At 39.3% G+C, this 18,104-nt stretch overlaps 1 long non-coding RNA gene across 1 annotated transcript; it reads left to right on the forward strand.

Moving 5' to 3' along the window:
* Positions 1-11,335: 11,335 nt before the first annotated feature.
* LOC143265903 (uncharacterized) lies at positions 11,336-12,196 on the forward strand. Its single transcript, XR_013040697.1, has 2 exons — positions 11,336-11,566; positions 11,779-12,196. It is a non-coding gene; the product is annotated as an uncharacterized LOC143265903 (long non-coding RNA).
* The last annotated feature ends 5,908 nt before the right edge of the window (positions 12,197-18,104 follow it).

The following is an 18,104-nucleotide window of genomic DNA, read 5'->3' on the forward strand; positions in this document are numbered from 1 at the left end:
CTTTCGGACTAAATACATCAGGAAGTAAGACCGAACTAATAGCGCGACTGCACGAACATGATCCGTCGGGCAGGTGGATGAATGCTTCGAATGAGGAGAACGATCTGCGTAATGAAAGTGTGTCCATCACGGAAGAGGAAGAAGGAGCAGTTGGTGGGGTAAGTGCTCCTTTGACAATGGGAAAAGATGAACTTGAAAGAAGTCGTTTAGAAATTGATCTCCTGCGACGGGAAAAAGCTTTGATGGAGCGTGAGCTTGCAGTCACGCAGCGTGAACTTCAGATGGTAAGAATGGAGCGTCCGAGTATTGCCGAAGAACAGCCGGCAGTGCGTAGCAGTCGGATAGGGGTGGCGACTGTTGCAGAGTTGCTAAAATTCTTCGACGGGAAGTCGGAAGATTTTCCAAGCTGGGCCAAGCAAATTCAGATGTTGCAGGCAACGTATCGGCTTGAGGATGAAGAAGTGAAAGTTCTAATAGGAATGAGGCTGCAAGGAAAAGCTAGGGAATGGATGCAGTCTCGTCCAGAATTCATTGAGATGAATGTTAAACAGCTGCTTGACCGGTTCAAAGAAATGTTTCACCATAGACCAAGCGTAGTTGCGGTGCGCCAGCAGTTCCAGGAGCGGACTTGGAAGAGGGGTGAGCCGTTTGATGAATATTTTTATGATAAAATTATAAAAGCAAACATGGTGCCGGTGGAAGATCCAATAGAGCTCGTTGAGTATCTGGTCGAGGGAATTCCGGATCCTATGCTTCGGAATCAAGCAAGAATGCAATGTTTCGTCACTCCGGATGCATTATTGCGTGCATTCGAGAAGCTTTCGCTGCCGTCAGGAAATCAGCAGACTGGTGGTGTTCGAGTAAATCATCCAAAACCTGTGGCTGCAGCGATAGCAGGTACTTCAGGAGTTAGAAGAGTTGACGAATGGGCGCCAAGAAGAGGATCGGATAGGTGTTATAACTGTGGAGGAGCGGGGCACATTAGCAGGAACTGTCCCACTAAGGAGCGCGGATTAAAATGCTATCATTGCAGCGAATATGGACACATCGCTCTAGAATGTAAAAAACATGATGAGAAGCAAGCAACCCGGAGTACGAATTACGTGGAGCAACCGGCAGCGGAAAAAACTTATAAAACGGTGAGAATGAATGATCATGACATTCTAGCGCTCATTGATACAGGTAGTGACTTGACTCTCATGACGGTAGCATGCTATGTTAAAATTGGCGAGCCGCGATTATCAACAAGCGAGTTAGTGTTCCGAGGCGTAGGGGGAACTACTTTTAAGACGTTAGGAAAGTTTATAGCGAAACTCGCGGTGGACGGTCATTTGTATGAGGTTATGGTTCATGTGGTGTTAGATACGGTATTAAAGCACGACGTTTTGTTAGGTACGGATTTTTTTGGGCTCAGTAAAAGTAACAATAAATTGCGGATCGGTCACAATCCTTCCAACTTGCCAAAAATCTGACTCTGATAATGAGGTTCCGGATATTTTTCTAATTAAATGTGATGAGAAAAAATCAAAGGTAGACTTATCTCATCTTGGAGAGAGTATGATTAAGGAAAAAGTACAGACATTGGTTGAAAGTTATATCCCTGATAAAACGCGAGAAACTGAAGTGCGAATGCATATAATATTGAAAGACGACAGGCCAGTTTACCAGCGAGCGAGGCGATTAGCTCCGATAGAAAGGCAAATTGTGAATACACAAATAGAAAAGTGGTTGAGAGATGGTATCATCCGGCCATCGCTTTCTGAATATGCTAGTCCTGTCATCTTAGTAAAAAAAAAGACGGCTCCACACGTTTATGTGTAGATTATCGACAGATAAATAAGAAAATTGTAAAAGATCGCTATCCTTTACCCCTTGTCGAAGATCAGTTGGATGCGTTGCAAGGGGCGAGAATTTTTAGCACTCTCGATCTTAAAAACGGATTTTTCCATGTGCCAGTAGGTGAGGATAGTCGAAAATTTACTGCTTTTATCGTACCTGATGGCCAGTACGAATTTTTACGCGTACCTTTCGGTCTTTGCAACTCGCCAGCTGTCTTCGCTAAATTTATTCACGCTGAGTTCAGGGGATTGATAAATGAGGGAATTGTAATGGTATATATGGATGATTTAATAATACCGTCGAATAACATTGAAGAGGGGGTGCAGAGGCTCGAGAGAGTGCTTTTAGTGGCAAGGGACGGGGGGTTAAATATTAATTGGAAAAAATGCCGAATTTTACAGAAAAGGGTTCAATTTCTTGGACATGTAATAGAGAATGGGAATGTTCAGCCTTCTGAAGAAAAAACGGAAGCCGTAGTAAAATTTCCGATACCGAAGAACGCGAAAAATGTACAAAGCTTCCTAGGATTGACCGGTTATTTCCGTAAATTTGTACGCGAATACGCCTTGATAAATTTGAAAATGAGGAAGTAAAAGCATTTGAAACTTTGAAAGCTCGATTGTGTGAAAAACCGAAATTAAGATTGTATCAAATAGGTGCGGCAACTGAACTGCATACTGATGCTTCAATGTATGGGTTTGGGGCGATTTTGATGCAGTATGATGATAGCGATGGCAAAATGCACCCTGTACACTTCGCGAGCGGGAAAACGACATCTGCGGAATCAAGATACGCGAGTTACGAACTTGAAGTTTTAGCTATAGTGCGGGCACTTAAAAAATTTCGTGTATATTTAATAGGGATACGATTCAAGATTGTAACAGATTGTAAGGCTTTTGCCGTAACTATGAATAAGCGTGATTTATGTGTTCGGGTTGCTAGATGGGCCCTACTGTTGGAGGAGTTCGATTACGAAATTGAGCATCGTGCAAGTGAGCGTATGGCGCATGTTGACGCGCTGAGTCGAAATACTCTTCCAAGATGCCTATTAGTAAATAGAGAATTGGATGGTTTATCAGCGAAAATTTACAAGGCGCAACGGGAGGATAAAGGAGTTCGGAAAGTATTGGAGTTAGTTGAGCAGGGGAAAATTGAGGGTTATTTAACACGAGGAGGTGTTTTATTTAAATTAGTTGAGGATGATATTCGTCTTGTGGTACCGAAGGCGTTACAGTCGCAGCTTATACGCAGTGTACATGAAAGGGGGCATTTTGCGGTGGCTAAAACAGAGGCGATGTTGCGTGGGGACTACTGGTTTCAGGGTATTGGGCCGAAAGTTGAGAAAGTGGTTAAAAATTGTGTGCAATGTATTTTAGCCGAAAGAAAAGCAGGTAGACAGGATGGGTTTCTCCATCCGATTGACAAGGGAGAGTTGCCTCTTGACACTTATCATATTGATCACCTCGGCCCGCTTTTGTCGATAAAAAAAAGTTATAAATATATTTTTGCCGTAGTCGATGCATTTACTAAATTTGTTTGGTTGTATACGACTAAAACCACTAATAGTCGCGAGGTAGTTCGGCACTTAGAGAAACAGGCGGTTATATTCGGGAATCCGCGTCGGATTATCTCTGATCGAGGAACGGCATTCACTTCCAGCGAATTTGAAGAATATTGCGTGCGAGAAAAAATTGAACATTCGCTCATTGCAACAGGTGTACCACGAGGCAACGGACAAGTCGAAAGGCTGAACCGAACACTCATTCCACTCTTAACAAAATTGGCAACGCCGAATCCGAATGAGTGGTTCAAATATCTAGAGTCAATCCAGAGGTATATAAATTCAACACATCATTGAAGTATAAACACCACGCCTTTTCAATTATTTTTCGGGACACGAATGCGAGCGAAAGATGACGCACCGGTTCGGGAGATTCTTGAACAGGAATGGGCGACAATGTTTCAAGAAGAACGGGATAAAGAGAGGACAGTCGCTAAAAACAACATTGCAAAGATCCAGGCCGAAAATCGAAAAACTTATGATAAAAACAGGAAGGAGGCTAGAGTCTACGGTGATGGTGAATTGGTAGCAATCAAGCGAACTCAATTGGGGCCCGGATTGAAACTAGCAACGAAATACCTTGGTCCGTACCGCGTTAGCAGAACATTGCGCAACCATCGCTACGTTGTAGAAAAAGAAGGAGATCATGAAGGGCCGCGACAGACAACCACTGTTGCGGACCATATGAAACCATGGGTGGACATGGATTCGGAGATGAGCGACGAAGACGAGGATTCGGAAGGTGCAGCATCCGAGGGTGGGTTCTAGTGCAGGATGGCCGAGTGTGGGAATGAGAGAATGATGAGAGAATGACTGAGAGAATGACGCTGTCAGTGACCGACTGACCGTATGTCGGTAATTGATCATCGATAATAAATGTTAATCGTCGGTAATAATATTGTAAATTATTATAAGTTATCGACAGTTCAAGACGTTGTAAGCGAGCGAGCTTGATGTGTGTTTTTTTAAAAAAGAAAGGAGCGTTGTTGATTAGAGACCGGGTCGTGAGAGTAGACGTATGAGGAAAATAGGCGTAAAAAAGTCGGGAAAAAGTCGTGAAAGTTATTAAAAGATTGTGAAGTCGTTTTATTTTAAAAGTTCTTTGTGTTTTGCTAAATAAAGTTACAGTTAAGTTTTGTTCGTTAATATTTGTGTTAAAATTTTGTTTTCCCTTGTTACATAATAAAAAGAGTTTTCTTTTGCACAAAACCAAATCAAAACGGTGCAAAACCATTTTATCATCATAATTCCTACATAATTTATATGACAACACAAAGATTGTTCAGAGTTGTTCTAATAAATAAAAACAATATTTACACTAGACTCGAATAGCAAATATGGTTTTTACATATTTGCTAAATACTCATTGTTATGCAGGTTTTTTCTTAGGGGGTACGACTTGAGCAACCTTACCCTACTCGACCAGGGAGCGACAATTACTTGCAATCGTTTATGCAGCACATCACTTCCGCCCGTATGTCTACGGAAGAAAATTCTTCCTCCTAACCGACCACAAACCCTTAGTCTGGTTGAACAGTGTCGCCGATCCAACATCAAGGTTGCTACGATGGCGAATCAAGTTAAGCGAATATGACTACGAAATCAAATGTGAAGCTGGAAATCTGAACGCCAATACGGATGCACTATCCCGTAATCCCGTTCCAACGAAAATACTACCAGTCAACGCGAAAAGGTCTCGATCATCAGCTACAAGTACCGACACAAAAAGGGAAATTAAAAAGAATAAAATAATTTTAAGAAAAAAAATACGCCGACTTCGAAATGCACTAAAAAGTATAAAATAATTTCTATTTCCTAATGAAGTAATTTGTATTTCATTCAATCATACAATTACGTAACAGATATGAATGAAACCTATTTACTCGTTAGGTAGTATATTAAATACATTTCAACCTTTTCGGAGGTGGCGCATAATTAAAAATACTTCAGTAAACGTTTAATTTTAAACGCCTCCGAAAAAGTTGAAATGTATTTAATATACTACCTAACGAGTAAATAGGTTTAATTCATATCTGTGACGTAATTGTATGATTCAGAGAAATAGAAATTACTTCATTAGGAAATAGAAATTATTTTATACTTTTTAGTGCATTTCGAAGTCGGTGTATTTTTTTTCCGAAAATTATTTTATTTAACGCTTTTTAGTGGAATGGGGAGAATTTTATAGGATACTGTGAGACAGTTCTTCCAGGCTTTTTTTGACTGCGTAAATGCCATGAGCATAATTAAGTAAAAGACAACATGGATATTCGTTTTTCAACTTTTTTTGCAACAATAATCCTTTGCAACTAAAAAATGAAAAAATTTTTGATAATGGTATCAATGGGGACATACTATAATATGGGGATATATCAATGGGGATTAAACTCCACAAGATGCGAAAAGCTTTGTTCCGATCGGACCACCCACCTAGGAAAAACCGCCGAACATGCATAGAAAAAATAATCCTTTGCAACTAAAAAATAAAAAAAATGTTTGTTAGAACGGTAGGGAGACTGTACCAAGCAATGGGAATAATACACCAACGTCAACGTGAACTCATCTTGCTGCATAAGTTGCGTGTCAAAGCGGCAAAGCTTAATTAGTGTTTTGGTACAGTGCATTGTAATTGCCCTTTCTTGTCTTTCCCGTGCATAGCACGGGGCGTTCCACTAATAATAATAACAATAGTTATTCGCTAATATCACGAAAACTAGAGTTTACCGCCAATTATGCATAAGGAAAAACTCGTTTAGAATCATGCTACTAATAACGTATTAGAAGGACATAAAAATCGTTCGAAGTTGATTTCAAAAGTTAATAACAATTTTTTTCACTAATATCTCGAAAACTAAACATTTCCGCGAAATTTGTATATGAATAAAATTGCACAGAATCATGTCCGCAATAAGATATTGAAAGCGCACTAAAATCGAGAAAAGTTTATTTTAAAAGTTGCCGGTTTTTCTGCAATAACAACACTTTGCAATTCAAAAATGAAAAATTTTTTGATTATGGTACCAATGGGGAGTCTGAACCCAACAGATGCAAAAGGCTTCGTTCCGACCGGTCAACCCAGTTAGGCGTAATCGGTGAACATACATAGAAAAAGAAAAAATTTGCCGGTTGTTTTGCAATAACAACACTTTGCAATTAAAAAATGAAAAATTTTTTGATAATGGTACCAATGGGGAGTCAGCACCTACCATATGCAAAAGGTTTCATTCCGATCGGTCCATCCAGCTAGGCGCAATGCGCGAACATACATAGAGAAAAGAAAAAAGTTGCCGGTTTTTTTGCAATAACAACACTTTGCAATTAAAAAATGAAAAATTTTTTGATAATGTTACCAATGGGGAGTCAGCACCTTCCATATGCAAAAGGTGTCATTCCGATCGGTCCACCCAGTTAGGCGTAATCGGCGAACATACATAAAAAAAAAAAAAAAAAAAAAATATATACTGATCGAATTGAGTAACCTCCTCCTTTTTCGAAGTCGGTTAAAAATCGCTATCACTCTCCGAGCTACTGAAAATACGTTTCTTGCTCTTCTTAACAGGAATGATGTCAGAGTCATCGGTGTCACTCGGGCAACTTGGATTTTCGTTTACGCTAGTAATTTTAGTTTTTCGGCTCATTATAGCTCCTTAGGGTTAAAATAAATTAATTTTAAAAATTACTCAATGAACCTCAGCTAACACCGCACTTACCTCCTGCTTTATTTCGTCTAATAATTTCTACAAAGACACGGTTATTAGCAATGATGATCGCACTTTTATAACACTCCGTTCTTTTTGCCACTTGCATAAAGAATGATGGTATAGAAAAAACAAACACGAGAACCGCGGCCAGATTGTTTACCGCATTAAATATGACAAGCGCTATCGCGCTCTTCGGCTTTTTTCGACACATAATCGAAGGAGCGCGATCGCGCTCCTTGGCGTTTTTCGATCGTGTTTTTTCAAAACCCTCTGGTACGCAAACGTTTAAGTAATTGCGTCGCATACCGATCCGAGAATCGATACCGAATTGAAGACCGTGTAATACCTAGGAATTGGCAATCTACCGTTGTCGGGGAAAAATCTCGCAAAATATGGTAACTGGGCCTTCCGCCGAATAGAATACGTATCCACCGATCACCGGTACACTCGGTCACGCTGTACGTCCCTTAAATTAATTAGATTTAAATAAACCATGTTGTCTTTAACCAATACTGCTAAATTGAGGTTTCGCCCGAATTATTCCGGATTAATCACTTTCACCGCCTCCGCGTCTGGCTCCTTTACCCTTGAAGAATCCCGCCACTCTACCATTTCGGTCGGTGATATTATCGGTTTGCCATCTTACTACCGTAGAATATCGTTCCGCGGTAAAGTTCGGTATCTCGACGCTGAGAAGCGTCTGGCGCCCAAAAACAAAGTAAATTAAAAGTGATATTGAACGGGTTCGAATCGGGCGCCGAAGTGCTACTCGTCTGCGAATCCGCGGAGACGCCGCGACGGTCGTAATCGCGTGCGGGCTCGGAAAGGGCCATTGCAGTATTCGCGGGCGAGGCGGGGTCGCGGCAACGCCGAACTATCCGCGCCGCGAAATATCGCGTAGCAGTACAAATGATATATTAGTTAAAGAAATAAAATTCATTTATAAATTAATTTTACGTCGTAGTCGGTTATATGCCGGAACGCAAGACATTGCTTCAACTAAAGAATTGGTTAACAAAGAGAGTGCAAGGTCTTGGGGTCACGGATTTAGTTTCAATTTTGAAAGATGGTAGATTTAATTTCCCTGTTGATGAAGATATATGGCTATAGGTGCCACTACTGAATAATTTTTTAGATATTTGTAATTGAAGATGCAATTCACTCGCTAAATTCAGTTCTGTAGCAAACGATTATACGTAATGGGTTTAGCGTAGCAGCAACGGATCGGTGTTCCTCGTCGTTAGGAGCCGGGTTCGAGCCCGTGTAGGGTGAATAATAACTTTTTTTTTATTTCATGTCTATTTTTACATATAAAGATACATGATGGAGTTTAAATAAATTGGACATAAAATGTGTTTAATGACTAGAAACTGTATAAGAGTTTTATTTGTCATTATCATTCGTATAAGTACAGAATAATATTTATTACAAAACAATAAAAGCATATCGCAAGAAGAACAGGGGAAAAGCCCTTTAACTGCCAGTTAATCGTGTCTGGTAACAATAAATTGTGAAAGGAAACCATAAATAAAACATTTATCAGATTAACAGCATTAGTATAAAAATATGACTAGCTACTTCTTACCTCTCATTGTCCGCTCAATGGTGAAACTTGTCATAAAAGCATATGAAACATAATTTCGAAAAGCATTTCGCGCATTGAATTAGTGCAGTATTGTTGCATAGACATCTGCTGCTTTGTACTTCTTGCGGAAAGCAGACTTCGTTGACGTTTTCAAATACCTCTCTCTTTACGTCGATAAGCCTGATGCAAACCAGGCGTACTTTAACATGGGCACTCAAATTGGTGCACACAGCTGGTTGTGGATGAGCGAATGTAATTTTATAGCATCTTCTTTGGTTGATACTTCTCGCTCAAGCTCCATTACTAACAGGTGACAGCAGTTCTAAATTTTTTTTAGGAAATTTTTCACTTGATAAAAGTACACGCCGCAGGACTGACCAGCAGCGTGCATTTAGGTGGAACGACTTTCACGGTGCAGATACAGTCGGTACTAAACAAATCGTCATACATGTGTAAGCGGTTATTCCGTATAGTTGGCCATAGACCGTAGCGCGTACGGGTGCGGCGAGGGGAACGCCTAGGCGTCGATGCATCGCGATGCGTTTTGTTTTGGAGCATGACATTTTTTCGTGCGACGAACAGTCTGAACTGCACTCGCGTACCATGAAACAATAAAGATCTTTTGTCTCGTGAAATATTTATTTAATAAATACCCCTCGACCTCCTACAATTTGGAATTGGGATATCACGGTACGCGAGTGCAGTTCAGATACAAAGTGCGAAATAAGTTCGTGAAGTCAGTTTTGAAATAAGTTCACTAATTAACTTTGTGAATTGTGCGTTACCGTGAAAGGACCAAGTGCGTTATTAAGTTTTAGTTAAGACATTGACCATTAGAATAGACATTATGTCGTCGCTTACGTTAGTAGAATTGAAGGAATTGTGTCGGGGAAATGATCTGGCAACATCGGGGACAAAAGCCGAGCTGATGACCCGGTTACTTGAAAGTGGTATTCCGGAAACATCGTTGCGTTTAACGACGCAATCGATTGCACAGTGTTCTGTGGTGGGAACTGAGGCTTAGGAAGAAATTCAGATAAGAACCAGCGAACAGCAGGAGAGGCCCCTGTCTGAGGCTGAGTTGTTGAGGCGACAAAGAGATTTAGCGAAACGTGAAGTTCAACTATTACGAAAAGAATTAGAACTTGTCCGACTTTCGCCTTCGAGCATGTCGTCACGTCCACGTGATGTCGGTTGGAAGCATCTTAAAGAATTGATAAGCGACTTCGACGGCGACAGTGCTGATGCGGAAACGTGGGTGCAGCAGATGAGGAGACTGATTGCAACACATGGATTAGACGATTGGGCGGCAAAGGCGATGATTTGCAGTAAAATAAAGGGCAAAGCTTTGAGATGGTATCAATCGAAACCGAATTGCGTGGATATGTCACATGAGGAGTTACTGGTCGGGACAAATAAAATGTATGGGTGTCGACTGAGTACGCTATGAGTTCGAGAAAATAATCTGGAGAAGCGACGAGACATTCACCGATTATGTCCATGATAAAGTCGTGCTGGGAAATCGAGTGCCAATTTCTGACGACGAAGTGGTCGACTACATTGTCGAGGGAATCCCAGACGAAAATCTAAGAACAGTGGTTGCAGGGCGAGGCTGTCGTACAGTCGAAGAGTTGGTGCAGGCATTTGCGAGGTCAACGCAGCCAGCGGAGGCGAGAAGGTCCAGAACAACACCGCAACGGGAAATCAACCCACCAGCAACAAGGGTCACCCGGGAGCAGTGCCCGAAGGACCTGAAGGATGTCCGATGCTACAACTGCAACGAGATGGGGCACTATGCGGGTGATTGCAAGAGGCCTAAACGAGGGCGAGGAACCTGCTTCAAATGCGGTAATATGGGGCACCGTGTCGAGCAATGTCTAGCTTTGAGAGACGTCGCTTATTTAGTTCCTCACGAAGCCGAACACAACGATTTTTACCCGACGGTATTATTAGATTTAAGAACTGCTGATAATAATTTTAGACAATTAGAGATAAGCGCGTTATTAAATTCGGGTAGTCCCATTAGTTTTATAAAAACTATTTTATGGTTATACCTGTTACGTTCCGAACAGGAATCTTTTTCAAAATTTCCTTTGTAGTTTTGACCGACCGGATGTGTATCGATAATGCGTATTGCATTCTGGGAACACCCTGATCGAACGCAGTAACGGTCTTTCAATGTTTATTAGATAGATTATCTTTTGGCGACTAAACTATGATTGTTAATATAACACATTCCTTCCTTGAAATCAACGTGGTCCCACGGCCAAAATCTTAGATCATTTCATTTCTCCGAACCGCCGAATATAAACGGAAGTCGCACTAGTGTGGTCCGATAACGTCAAGCGTTCTAGAATGTTCCTCAAGGGCCCACGACGCAATATAAAATTGTAATAGAAATTGTCTTTGCAACACTACAAAATTATATAAATTACCCATAGTATTTCTTTATACCGTTATTATCAATACGCACACGTCAATCAGTTCCACAATAGTTACAGTACCGAGCGCGATTTAACTTTAATAATTGTAAAACGAAATAGATAATGTTTCATTCTGAATTTTATAATGTATACAGATTAACATTTTATATTGTATTGGTTATGCATGTAAAATTATTCAATAGCTAATTAACGATCCATAGCTCAAGGGTAAAGGAAAGAACTATATAGAAAGAGAGAAAGATAAGAGCTGGACAAGGGAGGAACACATGCACCCACCATCACCACCTAATTAACGAATCACGGTCTCTTACGCATTGGCCTCGCAGCCTAATTCGTTAGGCGCATATCAATGCAACATAAACAATTTCGGACTAGGCCCACTCTGGTCTTCTCCGAGAGGTGCAAGTTGCGACACTCTTCGGTGTATAATCGCGAGGTGCGTGTCGAGGGTCCGTGAAGTGGTTTAGAGACGAGTTTGTTCTTGAATTTGTTAAAGTGCAAAATTCAGACAAAGACTCTATCTTCACGTAAAACTTTCGCGTTATATAATCACATTAAATTTTCAATTCAATTAATTATTCTATTTTTCTATTTAATTATATTCAATTCTATTCTTTTTAATTTTTAAATTATAATTTTATTTTATAGTTTAATTGAATTTCACAATTGGTCAGTTCAAAATTATCATTGGTGGAGCGCTTTCATGTGTGTGTGTTCTTCCCAGGAACCAGGCGTAATTGGCATTTCACGTTTTGCAAGAGGTTGTTAATTCTAAATTCATTCAAGTACACATATTTCGGTGAGTTGTTTCCTTTATTCTTCCAGCTATTTTATGAATTTTTCGGCAAGTAGATCCAGTAGTTAATTATTTAACTTTGGGATTTCCCTCACTGGATTATAAAATTATTTTGTATTTGAGTAATTGTTTCTCCTTCGAATCTACGAATTGCGCGTCTCGGATATTTACAATATTTTTGTTCAGTTCATTGTGATTCACATTATATTATATACGCTACCATTCTAATCTCTTCATATTTTATAAAATATAATCTTTTGTATCTTTTAATTATTTTGAATTACATTTCTTTTATTGCCTCCGTCATATCCTATAATCATTGCGATCTTGTGAAAGGGCCCGTATGGGACTAGCGTATCTCCGGATCCACAAAACATTAAGTCCTGTTAACAATTAATATTGTTAGGGCAAACAAATCTTCGAGGCTTTATACGCGCGCTTCCCGCACGTAACATACCGAACGATGTTATCCGCGATACAGGTAAATCTATTAAATTCACGGGAATAAATAATAGTGAAATATAGTCGGATGCGTCGAGGCCCAAGTTACTTACGGAGGAATTCTCTACAGTGTTGTGCTGCACGTAGTCACGGAAAATACCATGAAAAACGTTTTAGTATTGGGGAGAGATTTTTTGAAAACGACAGGAGTTTCATTTAAATTCAGTCAGGAAATTAGTGAAATAATGAATATTGAAATAGCTTCAGACAACGATAGTCAAATGCCGACATTAAATATCAATAAGGAGGTTACACGAAATATTCAAGATCAAGTTCGCCAATTGTTTATCGATCACTATGTAAAGCCCATTAGACCACAGCAACCGCAAACAGAAAACGTAATGAGAATCACTGTAACAGATGAGAAACCGTTCCATTATGCTCCGCGTTGATTGTCTTACCATGAAAAGACAAAATTAAAAGAAATAATAAATGATTTGCTAACAAAAAGCGCGATACGGGAAAGCACTTCCGAGTACGCTTCGCCGATAATTTTGGTTAAGAAAAAAAAACGGAGAAATGCGCATGTGCATAGATTTTAGATTTTTAAACAAAATTTCAATTCGTGACAACTTTCCATTACCCCTAATAGAAGATCAGTTAGATTTGTTAAATGGGAAAAAATATTTCACACTTCTAGACTTGAAGGACGGATTTTTCCATATCCGGATGCATGAAGATTTCATTAAATTTACTTCTTTTGTTACGCCATGGGGCCAATACGAGTGTCTTAAAATGCCATTCGGTCTGAAAGGAGGGCCCTTGAAATTCCAGCGATACATAGTACAGATATTCAGAAAACTGATCGAGTCAGGAGATGTTTCGGTGTATTTGGATGATTTTTTAGTGGCGACAGATACAATAGAGCATCATTTATGGGTGTTGAAAAATGTTTTCCAACTATGCGTCACGAATAAACTCGAATTACGACTAGATAAGTGTAAGTTCCTACAAACTGAATTAGAATATTTGGGTTATATGATAACGAGCGAGGGTATTCGACCCACGGAGCGCGGTGTAAACGACGTCAAAAGATTCCCGATTCCTCAGAATACTCGCGACGTGCAAAGTTTTTTGGGATTTTGTTCTTATTTCCGAAAGTTTATTGAGAATTTCTCGTTGATCGCGAAACCATTATATGATTTGACAAAAAAATCAGTTAATTTTAAGTTTGGTTTAGAGGAAGCGAGGGCCTTCGAAGCATTAAAAAATTGTTTAATTAATAGTCCTATTTTAAGTATTTATTGCCCGCGAGATATTACCGAATTACATTGTGACGCAAGCTCAGTAGGTTTTGGTGCAATCCTAATGCAGAAGAAACAGGACCAAAAACTCTACCCCGTGTTTTATTTTTCGAAAAGAACGACAGATATAGAGTCAAAGTATCACAGTTTCGAATTAGAGACATTAGCGATCATTTACGCATTACGACGTTTCAGAACGTATCTTTTAGGAATCAAATTTAAAATTATTACGGATTGCCAGGCCCTCAACCTCACATTAAGCAAAAAAGAATCAAATCCGCGGATTGCACGGTGGGTGTTGGAGTTACAAAGCTACGACTATATTGTAGAACATAGATCAAGCTCTAGGATGCGTCATGTGGATGCACTGACTCGGCAAATTCTTACCCTACACGATAATTCGTTTGATCGGAATCTTGCACTGTGCCAGGATAACGACCTCGAAATAGTTAGTATTCGGAAAAAATTGGAAAATATCGGAGGACAAATTTTTCGAAATGTCCAACGGTTTAGTTTACCGCAAAGTAAAAGACCACGCTTTGTTTTATGTTCCTTGTGCATTAGAGCACAGTATTTTAAAAATACCATAACGTTTCGAAAAAACAGTAGAAAACATACAAAATACGTATTGATCTTTTGTCTCGTGAAATATTTATTTAATAAATACCCCTCGACCTCCAACACATTTGTATATTTGTCTGCCCTCCCCAAGAACACTGTCCAAAAAATTTAAACTTTTTTTATGTTTTGCAATACCCATTGCGCGATCCTTGTAGAGTTTCTCGTCCTGAACAAGAATCCGAAAACCGAATTGCTCTATCACCCTCAGTTTTTGAAAAACACGAGCTTTTGTAAAAACACGTATCTTGGGTAGAAAATTCGATATTGCGAGGAAACTAAAAAAGCTAGAACATTCAAATTAATTTCAAAAGATAGAGGAGAGTGTTCCGAATAAATTGGTATATATAGGTGTTATATTGCATAATTCTAAATAGGTGTAAATATTAATGAAAGTTTAAAAAACGGCCGTTGTACGCATTTCCTATGTATTATTTTTGCATTTTTAGAAAAAGTTATTTATGTAGTGCGAATTCGCTATACAGTATCGAATTCTATACATATTTCTGATGAAAAAACTATGTGGGCTAAATGTTGTAGCTGTATGCAATTCCAGAAAATTGAAAAAATATCTGTCGGGAGCACGTCCGCGGTGTTTTGCCGCCAGGCGGCCATAGCTCGCTCTCCTCGCCAAGTCAGTGCCGTGGCTACGCGCAATCAGCATCAATGTTGGGGCTTAATATACATCCACTTTTTATATTTACAATGTTTAATTTTTTTTTAGTATTATTATTTCACACTTATTATTATTCATATTTTGTTATTATTCGTTACTATTTTTAGCCAGCAACGATACAATTATAAAATATTATAACTCAAAATTTAAGAATCAAATGATTGAAGACAGTTTTGAAATCTGTTTATAATGTTGAAAAAATAAAATGTATACAATAGAAAGTTTTTCTATATAGGAACGACAGCCCGACTAGAAAAGGTAGCGCCTTGCCTCTTGATAAGTTCTTTCATCGTGAGCGTGTGTGCGTGTGGATGGCCTTTGACGATAGGACTACCAGCCCTGGCGTCGAGGACCATATTTCGCTGATAAGTTTGTTTTAGAGCGTTTCCCGCGTTTCCGGACCGCGAATCCTGGTACTGATTACCGGTACCTTTCTTCCATTATATTTTGTATTTAGGACCAGCGTCCCCCTATTGTCCACGACCCCCAAGAGGGCGTACTCCCGTTTGCGTTACCGATTTTTTTTTATTATATTTCTAGCGTGTACCGTGAGCCCCCGCGTCGCGAAACCTTTTTTCACCAGTCGGAAACACGACCCTTTTTCTGGCCGTACGTTGTACCGCGAGGGGCTCTATTTCGTTGCTTCTGAGAGGTCCATATCGGCCTAAAATAAAATTTTTCTTCGATTGGATACTCGCAGGTTATCTATTAATTTTTTGTTCCCCTCTGATTTCCGCTCCCGAACGAGCAGCAAAGGAACCTCTTCCCAGTTCCCTCACCGATCCGTCATAGAGTTTAACAAGCAATCATGTGAAAAGCAACTGTTCAATGCTTTAGTTCATTCTGAACGGTGCCTTCGTAGTGAAAATTTAATTACTGATGAAGCATCCATTGTAGTTTCTGATTTGGCAATAACAGTTGGCGAAAAAATTACTGAAAACATAATGGACATGTAAATGAATATGAAGCAGTAACGGAGGAATGTTTAATTGATAATGATAAATCGGATCATAAGAACTTATATGAAGAAGGAACACTCCAGAATGCTGTGTTCCATTAGAATGTAAAATTACAGTAGTCTGGCATCTCTTTTGGAGTTTAGAAATATTATGAAGAAAAGGAAGTAAACATTTAAAAAAAAAGAGATGACATTGTTCGTTGGGAAAAACAAATAAAAGAGGGTGCCACAACATTTAATAAATACGATGCGATAGATAAATGAACGTATGATCGTGTTAACGAATTTCGACAGAACTTTCAAGAAGTTACTACTCGCTTACTGCAACAGTGAGTTCTGGCAGCAGCAAGGTAATTACAATCGGACAATTGTGTATCTAACGCTTCTGCTCGTTGGGTGGCATACTTTAAAAGGAAACATCAAATCCGGCAAAGAAAAATAACGAAATACGTTTCATTTAAAGAAAATTCAAGCTTGGATGAAACAATAAAGGCCGCTGATAACTTTCAGAAAATTATAAAATTCATCACACCCTAATTAAACGGCCGATATGTATTCAATACGGATCAAACAAGGTGTCAGTACCTATCTATCTTCACCAGGACTTTGGCACTAAGAGGAGAAAAAAATCACTTTTGTCAACAGAAAAAGCATTAACAAGACGACGCATTCGTATACTACCCACTATGTTATGTTGATGTACATACAATGATAAGGAAAACTATTACCCCATGTATTTCTGTGCATGTAGAAACCCACGGGAAAATTTGGTCCGACTGTTCAAAATAAGTGGAGAAATTGGAAGAAGGCTATAAAAATCGGGCAAACAAACTAATGAATTACATAAGTCATTTTTAAAATCAGTTAATTATTGATTCTTGGGGAGGGCAGACAAATATGCAGATGTATGACGATTTGTTTAGTACCGACTGTACCTGCACCGTGAAAGTCGTTCCACCTAAATGCACGCTGCTGGTCAGTCCTGCGGCGTGTACTTTTATCAAGTGAAAAATTTCCTAAAAAAAATTTAGAACTGCTGTCACCTGTTAGTAATGGAGCTTGAGCGAGAAGTATCAACCAAAGAAGATGCTATAAAATTACATTCGCTCATCCACAACCAGCTGTGTGCACCAATTTGAGTGCCCATGTTAAAGTACGCCTGGTTTGCATCAGGCTTATCGACGTAAAGAGAGAGGTATTTGAAAACGTCAACGAAGTCTGCTTTCCGCAAGAAGTACAAAGCAGCAGATGTCTATGCAACAATACTGCACTAATTCAATGCGCGAAATGCTTTTCGAAATTATGTTTCATATGCTTTTATGACAAGTTTCACCATTGAGCGGACAATGAGAGGTAAGAAGTAGCTAGTCATATTTTTATACTAATGCTGTTAATCTGATAAATGTTTTATTTATGGTTTCCTTTCACAATTTATTGTTACCAGACACGATTAACTGGCAGTTAAAGGGCTTTTCCCCTGTTCTTCTTGCGATATGCTTTTATTGTTTTGTAATAAATATTATTCTGTACTTATACGAATGATAATGACAAATAAAACTCTTATACAGTTTCTAGTCATTAAACACATTTTATGTCCAATTTATTTAAACTCCATCATGTATCTTTATATGTAAAAATAGACATGAAATAAAAAAAAAGTTATTATTCACCCTACACGGGCTCGAACCCGGCTCCTAACGACGAGGAACACCGATCCGTTGCTGCTACGCTAAACCCATTACGTATAATCGTTTGCTACAGAACTGAATTTAGCGAGTGAATTGCATCTTCAATTACAAATATCTAAAAAATTATTCAGTAGTGGCACCTATAGCCATATATCTTCATCAACAGGGAAATTAAATCTACCATCTTTCAAAATTGAAACTAAATCCGTGACCCCAAGACCTTGCACTCTCTTTGTTAACCAATTCTTTAGTTGAAGCAATGTCTTGCGTTCCGGCATATAACCGACTACGACGTAAAATTAATTTATAAATGAATTTTATTTCTTTAACTAATATATCATTTGTACTGCTACGCGATATTTCGCGGCGCGGATAGTTCGGCGTTGCCGCGACCCCGCCTCGCCCGCGAATACTGCAATGGCCCTTTCCGAGCCCGCACGCGATTACGACCGTCGCGGCGTCTCCGCGGATTCGCAGACGAGTAGCACTTCGG

This window comes from Megachile rotundata, chromosome 2 (genome assembly GCF_050947335.1).
Source record: "Megachile rotundata isolate GNS110a chromosome 2, iyMegRotu1, whole genome shotgun sequence".
Classification (NCBI taxonomy): Eukaryota; Metazoa; Arthropoda; class Insecta; order Hymenoptera; family Megachilidae; genus Megachile; species Megachile rotundata.